The 16,848-nt window shown below is 42.0% G+C and overlaps 1 protein-coding gene across 6 annotated transcripts in view; it reads right to left on the bottom strand.

The window, feature by feature from the left end:
- Positions 1-16,848, bottom strand: part of SHROOM2 (shroom family member 2) — a 115,165-nt gene that overhangs the window by 84,719 nt on the left and 13,598 nt on the right. The window lies entirely within an intron of this gene.

Here is a 16,848-nt window from a genome sequence, read left to right as displayed (position 1 = left end):
TAAGCCAATAAGGCCTATTAGCATTTTTAGTAACTTCTGAAGTATAGCAGCAGGTAGTAGTGAAATCTCAATCACAACAAGGCAAACATCTGCTTGCCCTAGGAATCTTTTCTTCCTATGTACATAAAAATGTAAGTCCATCATCACACAACCCCCATTGAAGGATCTGTAGTGCTGCAATACCATTGAGCAAAAGGGCATTTATGATTTTTGAAACGATTTCCCATGAAATCCCTCTTTTCAGTCCTGTGTCTCATACTCCTGAGACACTAGTGATTCTTAAGTAGTAAATTATAAGCTAGTAGATCCTGCAGATGAATTTTCAAGTTGCTGGCGGTTTATGCATTAGGTGTGTATGAGGTAGGAAGGCAAATTACTGCTCAATGTGCAACCAATGTTCATATTCCTCCTGGCCATGAGCTTCACCCAAATGAGAATGCCTATCCTTTTATATTTAAGGAATAGCTATATTTAAACCAGAATTTTATGCACAACAGAAGGTAATGTGTTAAGTTTTACTGATATCCATCTGTGCATACTTTCTGAAGTAGACTTAGTGGCACCAAAAGCCTGGCTAGAAGATCATAGGAAACGTAGTATGACCTATACATTTATTTATTTCTAGAAGTATTTATTTACTTACTATCCTAAGGACCTCTTCCCACATTATATTAGTAGTACTAAGAAAGCTGAAACAGGTCTAACTTGTTCTCATGCCTTAGTACAACTAACAAAACACAAAGCTGTCCCTTCCCAATTACATCATCTAGCTGGACAGAAGGAATTCTTCCTACCGCAATATTGGTTGGCTGAACATAGTGTAAATGCAACAAACAGGCGTTTTACAAGTGCACCTATATGATACACATGTTTTTGGAGAGTTGGAATTGGCCACACTCTTCAATGCACACTTGGTGACAAAGCTGAATCTCCTGGTGTATATAATGTGTGAAAGAGAAGCAGGAAAGAAATAACTTGATTTGTTGAGCAAATAGCATGAGGCCCTTATCAGTTCACACAGCTTCTTGTTGGCCCACAAGCAAACGGACAGTAACAATATCAAAGTGTTAAATTAAACTAACATTTATTTATTTTTTCAAAATATACCAACACAAGCATTGGATAAACACTGTAACTTTTATAGCTAGAGACAGGAGGAAAGGTAATGTTGCAAAATCCCATAACGTGCTGGTAAGTAGGTTTTATATGAATATGTGGTGCTACCCGAATTCAGTCAGTGCACACACCCACTGCCTCAATGCATCCAGCTCTGATTTGCAGCAGAGAGAGGTTCCAAGGCCTGCTTTAACTGGACATATTGATGACTGTGCTTAGGAAATGCTCTGTTACTACTGAGCTATATTCTTCCATGTATTGCAGCCAAGTGGATCCTGTTACCAGGTAGGAAAGTGGAAGGGTATAACGTGTCTCAAAATAAATCTTTAATGTCTCTCTGGCAAGATGCATGTCACTGCACACAAGAATCTCCACAAATTTACCCGCTGGTTTGAGGGGCAGGATTTTAAAATAGAGTAAATTTAAGCCTCCTCACTAGCGCCACATTTTTAAAGTTTGAGAAACATTCTTGTTACAAAGAGATACATACACAAGTCATCCTGAACATAAATCCCCCCAGGATAGCTGGAGATAGATTGTCCAACACAACAAAAAAGCATTCCTTGTCATTCTTTCAGATAAACTAAATAAGCTTGACTTGAACATTTCTTTCCACAAGATGCTTGCTAGGTAACTACGTCTTGAATTAATAGGTCACATAAAGATTGAGGAAGCCAATAATGGAAGTCTACTTTTTGAAAAAACAATGAAACTTCAAGCTAGATTACTAAAACAAACAGAAACAACAACAACAGCTATGTACATTTTAATTAAACAAAGCCATATGGCAGAGGATGCTTGCCCGATAGACTGAATTGTGTCACAAGATGTTCTGTTTCAAGATCATGCAACAATTCCTGGCACTGTTGCTTATAAAAACCCCAGAATTATACCCCTTTTCCCACCACCAAGAGACTAAAAAAGTAAAAGGAAACACATTCCTGAGCCCCCACGATAAAAATGGCTCAGCGTGTGGAATGCAAGGCGAACATTCCTGTATGAACTCAAAGGTCTGATTTAACTTTGGAGCAGTAGCCATAGATTCAGGGAAGGGGGGAAATGGAGACCTTGAATGTTGGTCTTTGCCGCCAAATCCCTTGCTCCCAACACCACCACATTGTCTATCATTGTCTTTTGTAGAAGGGGAAATAGCAGCTTCCTTAAGGCAGGGCACAAAGACAGAATTCATCCCGCATTGTGGGAGAAGAAACCAAATGCTGAAAATATACCTTGTTTGAGGAGAGTCCATTTTACTGACTTTCTTTCTTTTTTTACTCTGGAATGAGAAAGACCAAATCTCTCTAAACAAACAAGAGTAATTTATTTACAGTTTGTTAAATTATCTCAGTATCATTGCCAGGAGTGGCTTCCGTCCAGCTTTTAAAAGCCTAAACCATGTGATTTTCTAAAGAACAGAGGTTCTATGGTTTAGAAAACAAATTCCAATGGACAGTTGACTGGTTTGGAGAAACGCATAGGGCTCTGTGTTACGAGAGACCATATTTGCAGACAAGGCTGTTCCGTCTCCATGCTTTCCACACCTATGTGAGAAAGGTGAAAGCTTGAAACATGACATTTTAAAAAATGAAATTTAGGCTTAGAAACCATGTGGTTTCTGCTTATATGTTACATTTTTGCCACACATAGACTCTGTGCAATGGAGTGTGATCTCCATGATCGACTTCTGTCGCTCACTGTTCAAGTTTGTCCAAACGGGTCGAGTAAAGAGAAAAAGGCTTGAAAACAAGAACAAAATATTTGCTTCTTGTAACAGCATATTCCCAAAAAGGTGAACAGAACACTGTCCATTTAAAAGCCTATGTGATTAAGTGCTACTTCTCTCCCTCTCTTACACCACCCCCCCAGAACAGTTAAATCAACTACCTATTTTGTCTATCAAAGATAAACATGTATAAGAAATTAATTCTGGGAAGAACCGCCCCCCAATTAATTTGCAAATTAAATAAACCAGAAAAAGAAAGCTTTAAAGTGAATTGATCTATTTATGAGACGTTTCCAGCCACATTGGTCTGTAGGATAATTTTTAAAACTCAACACATTGATGGGACACAATATCTTTATTAGGACAAATCATGAAGCTACAAAGCAGCCAGCAGCCTTTGTAGGACCTTTTTCAGGCTGGTTCATATTAAAGAAAAATAGTGAAGAGGGCTGGGGTAGGCCACAGCAGAAAATTTCAGAATTAACAATGGAAACTCATGAGACTGTTTGCATGGCCTGGGGTTGTGGTATATGTGTGGGAGGAAGAAGTGTTACAAGCTTCTCCTGAGTCACCTTTCCACCCCCACCCTCAAAAACACTTGAGCTCTGGGGGTGAGAGTTAGGAAAATTGAAGCCAACAAGATCAATCTACAACCTGCAACAAGATTGTGTCACACTAAAATACAGGCAGAACTGTCAGCAGGACTCTAAAGTGTGAAAACATGGAACTATACTCAGTACTCTGAATACAGCATGACATCAAATCCATTGTTCAACATGGTTGAGCATGGGCCAAAGTGTTCCATGGCTTGGTGGAGCTATAGCCATTTGAGAAATAATGCAGCAGCAGCCCATCTATCATGCAACTCAGTACAGGGAGCAACATTTATCTACCAACCAGATTTACTGAGTTTCTAAAACACGTAACTCACATATCAAAGGCACAATCATCTGGGGAGTCATCGTCTGGGCAGTAAGAATATGTTTTGGCTTTAGATACTGTCTTATTTTCTCTGTTCAAGCCGAGAACATTTCTCCCCATTACATTCTGAACTGTCTAGCATTAAGCCCAGTGCTTTCAATTATATCGTGTTAGTTGCCAGCTTCTGTGCTTCCATGCAAACTCTAGAACAAACCTCCCCACCATACCAAAAAAAAGCTCTCAACCGTAAGAGCAAACGACGATCATAACTGAGTTTTTAATGTTTTACAAGATACGATTCTAAACTTTATTTAGGTTCTCATTTTGCGCTGTATGAGTGTAAGATTTGCATGGGGACTGGCATCTTTCGTAACCATCATTTGGGGTGTGTGTGTGTGTGTGTGGATTCCTGTGCCTAAAAAACACGAGTTCATTTTCTGTAAGGTGTACGTGTGTATGTATGCACACATGTACATTTAACAACCTCAGCAACATTACCCCGGTTACCTTAAGCTCCATTAATCTTAATGCAGTCCTGCAAAACAAAAGAGTTTCCTTTAACAACCGGATTCTTGACCTTCTGCTACTCTGGTGCATGAATGGGGGTCGCGGTGGAAAGGATACTGTCCAATCCCAACCGAGAGCTGCAGTATTAAAAACAGCACACGTGCCACAGAATAGCCAGGAGAAAAGACAAACTCTTCCCCTGTAACACCACCATGGCAACAGGGCCCGTTTGCATTCCTCTTCCGTGCTCTCAGAGCATTAGTAATTCAAATTCACAGAAAATGTTCTTTTTATAGTATCTGTCTATTATGGAGGTGATCAGGAATATATATATATGTACAGGTCAGTCTTCAAAGCCAACTCCAAATATCTAAAAAATGCAAACAGATTTTAGAAGGTGAAGGTGGAAAAGGCAGTTTGTGACAATTATTTTTTTCCTCTCTGTGAAAAACCATCCTGGAGCCTCAGAACTTGGCTTCTTACTAAATTCTTCCCTCACATATATTGAGTAGTTAGTTCTACTGGATAATCAATGAAGAACCGACATGCATTATTGCTATGGATGCTAATTTAAAACTTTTCCCTTTTCCATATTTATTAGAAGCACAACTGCAGTTCAAAAGATATCAGAACATTATTTTTAAAAAACTTGTTACAGTGATTCCCAAACTTTTTGCCCACTTGACCATTGCTTGGTTATCTTGGTGTACTACTTCACAATTTTTTCACCTGCCTGTTTCAGCAACTAAAACCATAGAACCATAGCATTGGCAGGTACCCTAAGGGGTCATCTAGTCCAACCCCCTGAAATGCAGGAGTCTTTTGCCAAACATGGGGTTTTTAAACCACGACCCTGAGATTAAGAGTCTCATGCTTTATTGACTGAGCTATACCTGCTGAGCTAAATGCACTTCTAGACGATGTACGATTCTCAACTGAATCTTTTATTGCTTCTTTTATTTCCTTTGTACTGTATTTTTATTATGCTACAATTTGGGCTTCCATAGAATTCTAACTGTAATAACAATAAAATACAATATGTAAGAGAGGGGTGGGAAAGAAGCATTAAAAACGCAATAAAAAACAAATAGGAATATTTAATGCAATTGGTGAGCAGTTTCCCATCTTCAACGACGATTCCACAGACCACATGAATGAAGCTTATATGGGCCACTGGTGGACTTCATGGGTCATAGTTTGGGAACCCACAGCCTAGGATATAATCACCAAAAAATAAATAAAAATGAAGCTATCCTCTGTTACTGAGGTGCTTCCAGACTAGAGTTTTTAGCACTACACAGTCATTGCTCTCCCACAATGTAACTTTCTCTACTGCAGCAGGCACACCCCTCAAATTTTCTCTCATGTAACTTTTCCACATTATTAACAGCTAGTGTGGAAGTACCCTGGCTGGTCGCTCATTGTCCGCCATCTCCACTAATAAAGATTTATGCAATGCTTAATTCTATTACTGCAAGCTGTCCAAAGCGTGGAGGGTGTGGAGGAGCTAAAAATACCTTTTTAATAATGCATTATTTAATTTGTGGCTTTAATATAGTTCCAAATAATTCAAGACCGGTACATCTAATAATACATTGCTATACTTAATACAGTCTAGAATAATGATTGTTTACCTCACAAATGTTGTCATGCAGGTCCACTGTAATGCTTGTGGTAAAAAAAAATTTTAACTCCTTTGTGGGTTGTTGTGATGAGTTTGCAAACAGATTTCTTGTGGAACAGCGGGGATTCCTGTGTAAAGGAGCCCTTATTCCAATAGTCACTTTTCTTGTTCAGGTTAAGGTAAATCTCCTTAAAGTAATTTAGCTTACTGCAATCTCATTTGCCCTGTTAAATGAACATAAGCATATGCTGGAGACATGGCTTCCTTTGTGTAGTTTACACTTATTTCACTGCAAGAGATTTTTTTAGTAAGTTCAATGCAAAAACTCAGTTTCCCCCATTAACAATCACTTGAAGCTCTACTTAAAGATGTGCTTACATTAAGCTCTGCTTAAAATGAGCTGGTTCCAGAGTTGTGCTCAGAGGCATACTGCTCAAGATGGAGGAAAAGGACAGAGGGACTATCTTCATCCGCCCCCTCACTCCACACGCTTCCTGAAAAATTACCGGTGCCCCATCAATTGTTTTTCGAAGCCACCACATATGACAGCAGGATGGTTTTTCCTGTGTTGGTGAGCTATATCCAACAATTATGCCTAAATTATAGGGACATGGTTGGCGCTGTGGTCTAAATCACTGAGCCTAGGGCTTGCTGATCGTAAGGTTGGTGGTTCAAATCCCCGCAACGGGGTGAGCTCCCGTTGCTCGGTCCCAGCTCCTGCCAACCTAGCAGTTCAAAAGCACGTCAAAGTGCAAGTAGATAAATAGGTACCGCTCCGGCGGGAGAGTAAACAGCATTTCCGTGCACTGCTCTGGTTTCGCCAGAAGCAGCTTAGTCATGCTGGCCACATGACCTGAAAGCTGTCTGCGGATAAACGCCAGCTCCCTCAGCCAGTAAAGCGAGATGAGAGCGCAACCCCAAAGTCGCCCGCGACTGTACCTAATGGTCAGGGGTACATTTACCTTTACCTTTATGCCTAAATTATATTGTCTATAGCTGTATCTCCTGCATAATTTTATATAATTTAAGTGGCGGCAATAAATCTGGATACTGAATTATATTCAACTATTCTGCTGAGGGAAGGATTTGGTGTTATCCTACAAAGCAAGAGATAGGCATAATTATTCATCCTTATTTATTTGGTAAAGTTTATATCTCACTCCATCGTAGCAAAAATATATATGCATATATGTATATACACAAATCATATACATATACACATGTATGTCTAATCTCCAGAAAACAATATTCAAGCTGTTTTCTCTAATGAGAATGTGACTATATTCTGGTATCGTGTTTTCCAGTCCTCCAAATTATATTTTGTTTGGAACCAGCCATGCACACTCGTGCTCCCCTTGTATGCTCAGCTTACCAAAAGATTTCCTGGTTTGTTAAACTCTTACATATGACATCTTCCATGCTATCCAGCTCTCCCAAGTTTACCATTTTTCCCAGTTGGACCTCGAAATGTTTTTACCAAGTCTTTACACCTCTACCAGGTGTCCAACAAGTGTGATGCCAAGGAAGAAATCATTACAATTACAAAAAACATTTTATTAGTCAAATACATTAATGGACACAATAATGCTTTAACTATTCTTAACATTAATGCACAGAAATGGTACTCTTCCACATTATCCACAACATAATGGAAGAAATCTACTGTGTGTTTTGTTGCAACTTTTTAAGATGTTGACATCATCTCATATATTTACAATAAACAGTCCAAGGAAAATTCCTACTGCTTAGCTACAGCGATATGTAAACTGCTTTGCAGTGAAAATAAAACACACAACGAAAGAAAACTTCTCAAGGGTCAATGAAAGCCATTTAGCAATAAAATCTATGGAAAAACCACCAGCATGGTGTGTTAACTGCTGTTAGATAGTGGGGAGGGAATTCCACAACTTAGGAGATGCCACATTTAACAGCTTCTTCCTGGCAAAATGAAGGTATGGGGCTCACATGGCAGAACAATCTGCATGAAAAAGCATCTTTACACATAAAAATCTAGCATGTTGGGGGAAAGGCTAAGCCAGTTTTCTAAATGCATAGGGTTTTGTTTTGTTTTAGTAAGGAGAACTATTCAGTTATGTAATTTGCCCGACCTTGAGTTTGTAGTGATACAGCCCAGGATCAGCTTTACCACCTCATCTGTAAGAACAAGATGTAAGCTGTAAATTATGGTACTTACGCATCTAAGACATTCCTACCAAACTTAATGTCATTTGGGTTATGAGTGGCACAGAGAGTTTATACATATCTGTTCAGTGTGTACAATTCTGTTCTACTTATCTATTCTGCTCATAGCTGTCAACTTACAGATTTGAAAATAAGGGACCAGCAGCCTCGAAAATAAGGGATCAGCAGCCAAAATAAGGGATTTTCCGAACACAGGTATATTCAACTTCTGAGCCCCTCTGAGCCAAAGGCAGAAAGCCCAGCCAGCAGCCAAACAAAGCCTCAAGGAAAACCACCGTCACCTCTCCGCTGGGAAGCGCTGAGCGAAGGCGAGTCCCCAGGCAACGCAGCCAATTTGATCAGCACAAGGCATGCAAGCTCCACCCCCCAGTCGTTCTTAGACTTCTTATTGGGTGAGCAACGCAGCCAAGCAACACTGTTGGAGCTTCCCTGTCCCCTGGCCGGCAGGGAGGGAGGGAGAGGAGATGCTTCCTTTGAAACTCGGGAAATTTAAGAGACACCATCAATAAGGGACAGCAGCGGGACATGGTACTGGGATAAGGGACTGTCCCGCCAAATAAAGGATGCTTGACAGCTATGATTCTGCTCTTCATTTTTTGTGTACTGGTATACTTCTTCCTCATCATGGCTTTTACTTCATAATAAAAAGTTGAGGAAATACGTAATCTTGGAAGGCAACGAAAATCCATTTTCATTTTTTGCTACCTTGTTTAGGTGCTTCATGTCATCTGAGGAAGGACTCTAGACTGAGGTTAAACCTTTCAGCTTATCTACTTGGCACAACCAAAATTATTTTAAGGTCTACATTAACTTACAGATAATACTTCCATCTCCCCCTTCAGAGGAAGAAGCTACCATTTTAAGACTTTTTATCAGTTTCAAAGGGCAGTGTATGCAATAAAGAAACCACACAGACTTTCATGTTTGTCCGAAGATCTCAAAGGAGATATAGCTGCAGAAAACTCAACTGTGCAAATAAATACTCGAGACATTTGGAATTGTCAGATTTAAAAAGAAGTTTTTAAAATGCAGATATGTGGTTCAGTTTATGAAGGGTTCTAGGCTCAAGTCTTCTCTGAGTTCTAAAAAGATAGGACAACAACCTTTTAGAAAAAGAACATTTTTTAAAAAAACCTCCCAAAATGTAAAATGAATTCTTCAGAATTTAAAAACAGATGTATGACGTTAGATGTTTCATAAAGCAAAGAGAGTGTGAAACAATTCCAATAAGCCATTTTATACTTAAACAAGAACAAAAGATAACTGTTTCATATACCATTATAGAACATATTGTGTAATTTCCATGTATAACATCCAGCACAGATATATTTCATTGCTATCTGAGTAGCTCTGTTTTACACACATGTGCAATGATATTATGTGAAGGTCTGGATTTCTGCCTCGTTTGAACTAACCCCAAGTAACAAGAAGTGGACCACATCTCTTCTAGCCGGAAATTTTATCTTGGCATAGTTTGCTTACCATGATGTTTTTTGGCTATTTTCTTTTCTTCTTCTTCTTTTTAATGCCTTACATGGCTAAAAGTGTCAGACTTCCTTCTTCTGTGGCTGGATTATTTATTATTATTGCTGCTGTTAAGAGACTCACTTTGGCTTTTCTATTCATTACTAATAGCCTCCACTTGAAGTTATCAATGCCCCAAGTTTGTTTCAGAAGCAATGTAAGACCTTTTTGTTCCAACTGCCATTCTGCGTGAAAGAGTTTTAACTTGCTGGCTTTTTACAAATATAGGCAGATATTCATAAGAACAGTAACAACCAGATTTAGTAATGGCTAGCATGTAGGGAATGGAATGTTTAGAAGTTTTTTCTTTCTTTGATTAGCTCGTTCGCTACTATATCTTCTCTTTTGAAATATTCCTTTACTTCAAAAGGAATTTACTAAAAAGAACTGGAGATGAGGAAAAAACAAAATCTCAAAGACCTCGGGATTCACAGAACTACTTACTTGGTTCTTTAGATTAATATGTTTACCTTGGATAGGATCCAGACTGGCCTGCCCTTTTTAAGCAATTTTCGTGTTTGTTAAAAAACAAGAAACCCAAACTTGATAGTATAGTTAATATTTTGGGAACTCTGTTGCCTCCACCATTATGTACTGAAGCCAACTGTTTTGACTTTGGATCATGAAGAGACAAGGGCCATAAATTGCAGGTTTGAGTGGCCACCACAAGCTCTGCCATGTATCTAGTTATATAGAGAGAGGCAGTGTGGTGTAATGGTTAGAGTAGGCCTTTGCGGAAAAATTCCCTGCGTCCAGTAAGCTTCCCTGCGTGGCTCTGCTTGGGAGCTGACCTGGCAGGAGAGCAGAGTAGCAGCGGTCCTGTGTCCGTGTGAGATGAGGGATAAATCAAGTCCAGAGACAGTTCGGTTCTTATCTCTAGAAGCGTTTATTTACAAGCCATAAATCAGTCTTTCTCCATCGGAGCTTTCTTGCATTTTCTCCCGTGCTCCAAAAGCACACACGCAGCCTCTGAGCTGAGCTGCGTCTCAGTCAGAAACGAAAGTAAGTCTGAATGCAGTCACACGCTGTGACTCACTTCTCTGCGACAAGCTCCTCCCAGATAAAGGACACCACGGAGTTTTAACCCTGTCAGTTCCAAACTCCACACCCCCTCTTGTCCTGCATCTGGGGACAATAGCCAACAATGCTTTCCCCATACACAGACCCTCACAGAACTCCTCGTGCTTCTGGAAGGTCAATGGTTTTGTGAAACCATCAGCGAGGTTCTTGGTTGAGGGACAGTATTTCAGAGCAACTAGCCCCTCATGAACGCTCTGACATACATTCCGGAACCGTATGTCCAAATGTTTGGTCCTCGCCTTGAATTGCCCTGTCTCAGCCAATTTGAGGCATGGTTGATTTGTCTTCATGCACCACAACGGGCAGACAATTCTCTCCACAGATTTCCTCCACCAAACACACATAGAACTCCAGTTCTCTGCAAACCTCTGATAGCGCACTGAACTCAGCTTCAGTAGATGAAAGCGCTATGAGACTTTGCTTCCGGGACCTCCACCCAATCACTGAGTCCCCAAACTTCACCACTAGGCCTGACACTGATTTGCGGTCCTCAAGGTTAGCCCAATCCGAATCCACCCAGGCGGTCAGCTTGACATCACCCTCAGCTGACATCTTGAGGCAAAAGTCTTTGGTATCTTGCAGGTAATGTAGCACCCGCTTAATACCATTCCAGGCCTGCACACTAGGACTTGAAGCCTCTCTACTGAGCAGATTGACAGCAAACGCTATGTCTGGTCTGCTCCACTGTGACAGATACAACAGACTACCCAGAGCTGACTGAAAGAGTTCAGTATTTTCGAACACCACGCGCTCTACTTGCTGACACTCCTTCACGTACCCAGTCTCCATGGGTGATCTGGCACCTGCACAATCAGACATTCTGAACTTCTCAAGCAACTGTTCAATCTTACCTTTCTGGCGAAGCAAAAAGCTTCCATCACTTGCTCTTGTGATCTCTACGCCTAGATAGGACTTGACATCTCCAAGCCGCTTCAGCTTGAACCGCTTACCAAGCTCCTTAGCAAACTTCTCTACCTGTTCACCTGCCTTTGCCATGAGCAAGATGTCGTCAACAAACACCTGAGCCACTTGCTGTTGCAAGCCTGAATCTCTAATGTAAAGACAACTGTCTGCAAGAGATCTCTTAAAACCTAGCTCTTCTAAGGCTTCATGTAGGCACATATTCCAATTCCTGGCAGATTGGCGTAATCCATAGATGGATTTGTGCAACCGCCACACGACGCCTGGCTCACTGACTTCGAACCCTGGAGGAGGAAGCATGTACAACTCCTCCTGGAGATCTGAGTTCAGGTAGGCGACATCTACATCAAAATGGTTCACCTTCCAACCTCTCTGTGCTGCTATCGCCAAAAGCGTTCTCAAAGTCTCCGCTCTCGAGGTCGGCGAATATACCTCTGTGAAGTGGACACCCTTTTTCTGTGTGAATCCACGGGCCACTAATCTCGCTTTATACTGTGGTTCTCCTGCTTCTGTGGGTTTAAGTCGGTAAACCCATCTGCAGCTCACAGCTTGCTGGTTAGCCGGCAGCTGTGTGAGTGAGAACACTCCAAGAGACTCCATTGAGTTCATCTCCTTCTGCATCGCCTCATGCCATTTGCTGGCTTCTTCCCGAGGCAACTTCTGAACATCCTCAAAGGATTCAGGTTCACATCTAGCCACACCAACCCAGACACTCGTGGCTTCATACCTTTCAGGTGGCTTCCCTTTGGTTGATCTTGCTGACCTCCTCAGCGTGAATTCTGGAACTGCGCCTGAATCACCTGGATCAACCCTACCATCCACTGTGTCAGAAACATCCCCCTCTGACCTGCTGCGCCGTTTAGGGCGAACAGCTGGTTCCGCTGGCGAGGATGATTCACTCCCTAGCTCAGACTTGACAGAGACCTTTGAAGGGGTCCTGGGACTCCCTTTTGGAGAGATACGGAGCCTCTCCCTTGGAGATCCTGGCTCTGGACTCTGTGGCTGTGGACTGTGCACCTCAGCAACAGGTTCAGCCTCGTCCTCTTCCTCTTCCTCATCTGAGTCTAACAGAACATCTGGATTCCCGTGAAGACGCTTCCACCCACTCTGCTCGCAAAACTCAGCACTGCCGCTAATAAGCAGCTTGGACTGGTTGCCAGTAGGGTACGCGAAACGCCACGCCTTTGAACCCGGCTCATAGCCTACAAAGATCATCTTCCTGGACCTTGGCTCACCCTTTCTGCGCATGGCCTTTGGAATGAGGACCCAAGCCTCACAGCCAAACACACGCAAGAAATCCACTTTCGGTTGCTTCCCATGCAGCAGAAAGTATGGTGTGTCTCCCACACTTGAATTGAACACCCTGTTCTGAACAAAGCATGCTGTCTTATAACTCTCGGCCTGAGGCTTGCTCCCTTGGCCCTCGGCTTCCTACCGGCCCTTGGCTCCTGCTGAGCTTTCGCACAGACTCCTCAGCACCTGCCACGCGGCCTGAGCCGTTTTAACGCCCTCCAGGTGGGGCAACAGCAAAGCGTCCACACTTGCTTTCAAGATGCAGAGCTCTCTCTGCTCTCTCTCACTCAGCAGAGCAGCAGCATGCATGGGTGGGGCCGGCTCCTTCTGGACTGGACTCCAGAGCCCTGTGGCCACAAACCACCCCCTTGCTCTTCTTGACCAGGCCTCCCAGTTGGCCCCATTCAGTCTCTCACCGGGGTAGCTCTCATGGCCCTGCTGTTCCTGAGCAGCAGCCATCTTCCTCCCCCCCGGGGCTTCAGCGTACTCACAAGTTTGCCAACAAGCTGGACCTCTGAAGCAGCCGCCCGTCTTGGCCTTTGGCTCCTCTCTCCAGCTTCTCCCTTCTGCCCTTTCCTGGCAGGAGATCACCGCAACTCAACGCTGGCAGCCTTCTCCCTTCTCACACTTGTCAGGAAACGCGTAACTTCCATAACCTTTGCGGAAAAATTCCCTGCGTCCAGTAAGCTTCCCTGCGTGGCTCTGCTTGGGAGCTGACCTGGCAGGAGAGCAGAGTAGCAGCGGTCCTGTGTCCGTGTGAGATGAGGGATAAATCAAGTCCAGAGACAGTTCGGTTCTTATCTCTAGAAGCGTTTATTTACAAGCCATAAATCAGTCTTTCTCCATCGGAGCTTTCTTGCATTTTCTCCCGTGCTCCAAAAGCACACACGCAGCCTCTGAGCTGAGCTGCGTCTCAGTCAGAAACGAAAGTAAGTCTGAATGCAGTCACACGCTGTGACTCACTTCTCTGCGACAAGCTCCTCCCAGATAAAGGACACCACGGAGTTTTAACCCTGTCAGTTCCAAACTCCACAAGGACTTGGGAACCCAGGCTTCAAATGCCCATTCAGCTAGGAAGCTCATTTGCTGACTTTGGGCACCACTGTCTCTTCAAAGGGTTGTTGCGAGGACAAAATAAGGAGGGGAAAACCACGTACTTCAAATTGTGATCCTTAGCGGAAAGCCAGGATATAAATATAATAATATGTAAGTTGTGGCAGGGATAAAAATAGTACACTTTGTCACTGGAACTGTACAGGTGCAAAATATTGAGATCTTACATTTATAAATGAACTTGCGAGTTGGATGTTTTTAATGTGTTCCCTGCCTCTGCCACCAGTTTTAACATACAGTGGTACCTCTGGTTACGTACTTAATTCGTTCTGGAGGTCCGTTCTTAACCTGAAGCACCACTTTAGCTAATGGGGCCTCCTGCTGCCGCCGCGCGATTTCTGTTCTCATCCTGAAGCAAAGTTCTTAATCCGACGTACTATTTCTGGGTTAGCGGAGTCTGTAACCTGAAGCGTATGTAACCCGAAGTACCACTGTATCTCTGTGGGCCTGGTTTTGTTTGGTTCTATGATTGTTTAGCTAAGCGAAGTAAAGAAACTAACACATTTACTTCCATAAAAATACAGCAAAGGCAGGGATTTTAAAAGTACGAAACTAAACATATCTACTTTGGATTATGCCACACTGAGTTCAGTGTGTAAGACTGCAGCCTAAGACAGAGGAAAGAATCTTCCAAGTTTCAGATATTTGCAACATGTCTGTCTGAAGGTTAATGGATGACATCACACTGGTATTTCATAGTAAGAGCCTCTCCTTTTACCTCAAAAATAAATAAATAATAGTTGCCACCTTATCAAGATGACTGAGCATGTGTAATAGTACCTAATGCCTGTGGGAAGAGGTTTTAATTGCTCAATAATGCGGTGGGAAGCTAACTTACAATACAGTGCAAAGACACAGCAGAATACAACTACAACTGCTGTTTGTGAGAACCAGGCCTATGTGGAACTAACCTATAAAATCCACTACGAGAGACTACCTTTCGTCTCTTAGTATATACGGTTGTAACTGTGGGCTGTGATTAAGATATAGGGTGTCAAAGATTCCACATAAGCTCCCAAGGCTGTAACAAAACGTATCCTTTCTGAGAAGCACCTTCCAGGCCCCCCTCTCTGTCCCAGATAAAAAGTAAGAACCTCCCAACTTTGTAGAACAAGCACCAAACAGAAAAAAGCATGTCTGCTGTGAGTGGAGGACACTGTATGAGAACATGTGCATTTGCTTTGGTCCATCTAGTTCTGCCAACACAGACTGGCACGTCAAGATATCAGTGCTTGTACCTTTGAGATATCACGAGATATCTCTGCACGTCAAGATATCAGTGCTGGGACCTTCAGCATGTTGCACCACTGAAATACCCCTAATCTGAATTTCTCAGTCAACCTATCATATAGGTCTGTCTGACAACAAGCCCATACACAGAACTACAAGATAGTCACAGATTTTTCCTTGACAAGCTCTGCCACAGTTTTATTTTTATAGATGATCCTTTTAATAACTCAGCATGTTTGAGGAACTGAAGCACACACACCTATTTGCACCCCACCCAATGTGCAGATTAAGCAACACAGGAAATAAAGTTTCGGGTTTTGATGTGACAGGAGTGTTTGCTAATTAAATCCACTCCTTTTAGCTATTTATAAATAGCGTCTTTCCATAATTTATCGGAAGACACCAACACAGCATTTTGTTTGGAATTTTGGAGCAAAGGCTGTCTGGTTTTGGAGAGGTGGAACAGCACATTTATTCACACATGATCCGAATGCAGACCATAGTCATAGATCTAACAGGAAAGAGCACCATTCTGCTTGGGCTTGCTGCCTTCTCAGCAAATTGGTACCTGTGCTTCCAATCGGTTGCCTCAAAAGTATGTCAAGTTCTTGAAAACTGAGCAGAAAGCATCATGTAATTTATTATCCTTAAGAATAAATGAGATCATCCTTCCTTCTTCCAGGTGTAGTTTTCTCCTACAACTGCATGGTACAGATCAGTTCATGCCCTAAATATTTGTTAATACTACAGGCTTCTCCCAGAGAAGATTCCCGTATCATGCTAATTATGAATCTGTGAAAGGGCTTGGAGGTAGTTTTAGGAAAGTTTTCTACATTTAGCTGGAAGTTGATATCTGCAAGCAGGGTATTCATGTGTCATGCATTACAGAAAACAGTCCTCTGTTTGAAGAACCATGATTCTGGCCCAAGTCCAGTTTAAAGAAAAAAGAGGAGACAGCAGGAGCCTTAAAGATGTCCAACTGACAGCACCTGGACAGTTGACTACATAGGCAAACAGGTTTTGTCTATTATGGCAGAATTTTTTCTTGCATTTTTAATTAAATTATAGTCATGGTTTCTAAATTTGCATCCATATCTATGAATTATAGCACATTTGAACTTTATACAAATCATTTCCCTCTTTTGTGGAGATGCTATTCATCTTTTCTAAGAGGGCATTTTCCAAACTGGTGCCCCAACTGTGGAGAATCTTCCTCCCTGTTGAGGTCGATCTGAGGGCGACCTTAGCTTAATACTGGTGTCCAGATAAGAACTGACTATATTCTGAAGCATTTGTGATTTGTCTGTGACAGTAAGGGAATCAGTTGCCCTATACTTTAAGAATGCTTTATTTATTGTTTCATCTACTTGAAATAAATGAAATGATTTTAAATGCATCCTTGGACACTGCCCTGAGATAAATTTTATATAGCGTAGTATTTTTACTGCCATGATTTTCCAGGGTTCTAAACCAAAAATGTCACGTGTGGACTTTATGTCTCATAAAATGTTAGACAGGATGGACAAATTATCATAAAGCAGACAAGATAAGGCACACAAAAGCACTTGTTGGTTTAAAATATTATAACAATAAG

The sequence above is a fragment of the Podarcis filfolensis genome, assembly GCF_964270895.1.
Source record: "Podarcis filfolensis genome assembly, chromosome: 4".
In the NCBI taxonomy this organism is placed as follows: Eukaryota; Metazoa; Chordata; class Lepidosauria; order Squamata; family Lacertidae; genus Podarcis; species Podarcis filfolensis.
Note: the sequence above shows the minus strand (reverse complement) of the source record. Positions and strands in the feature narration are given on the sequence as shown.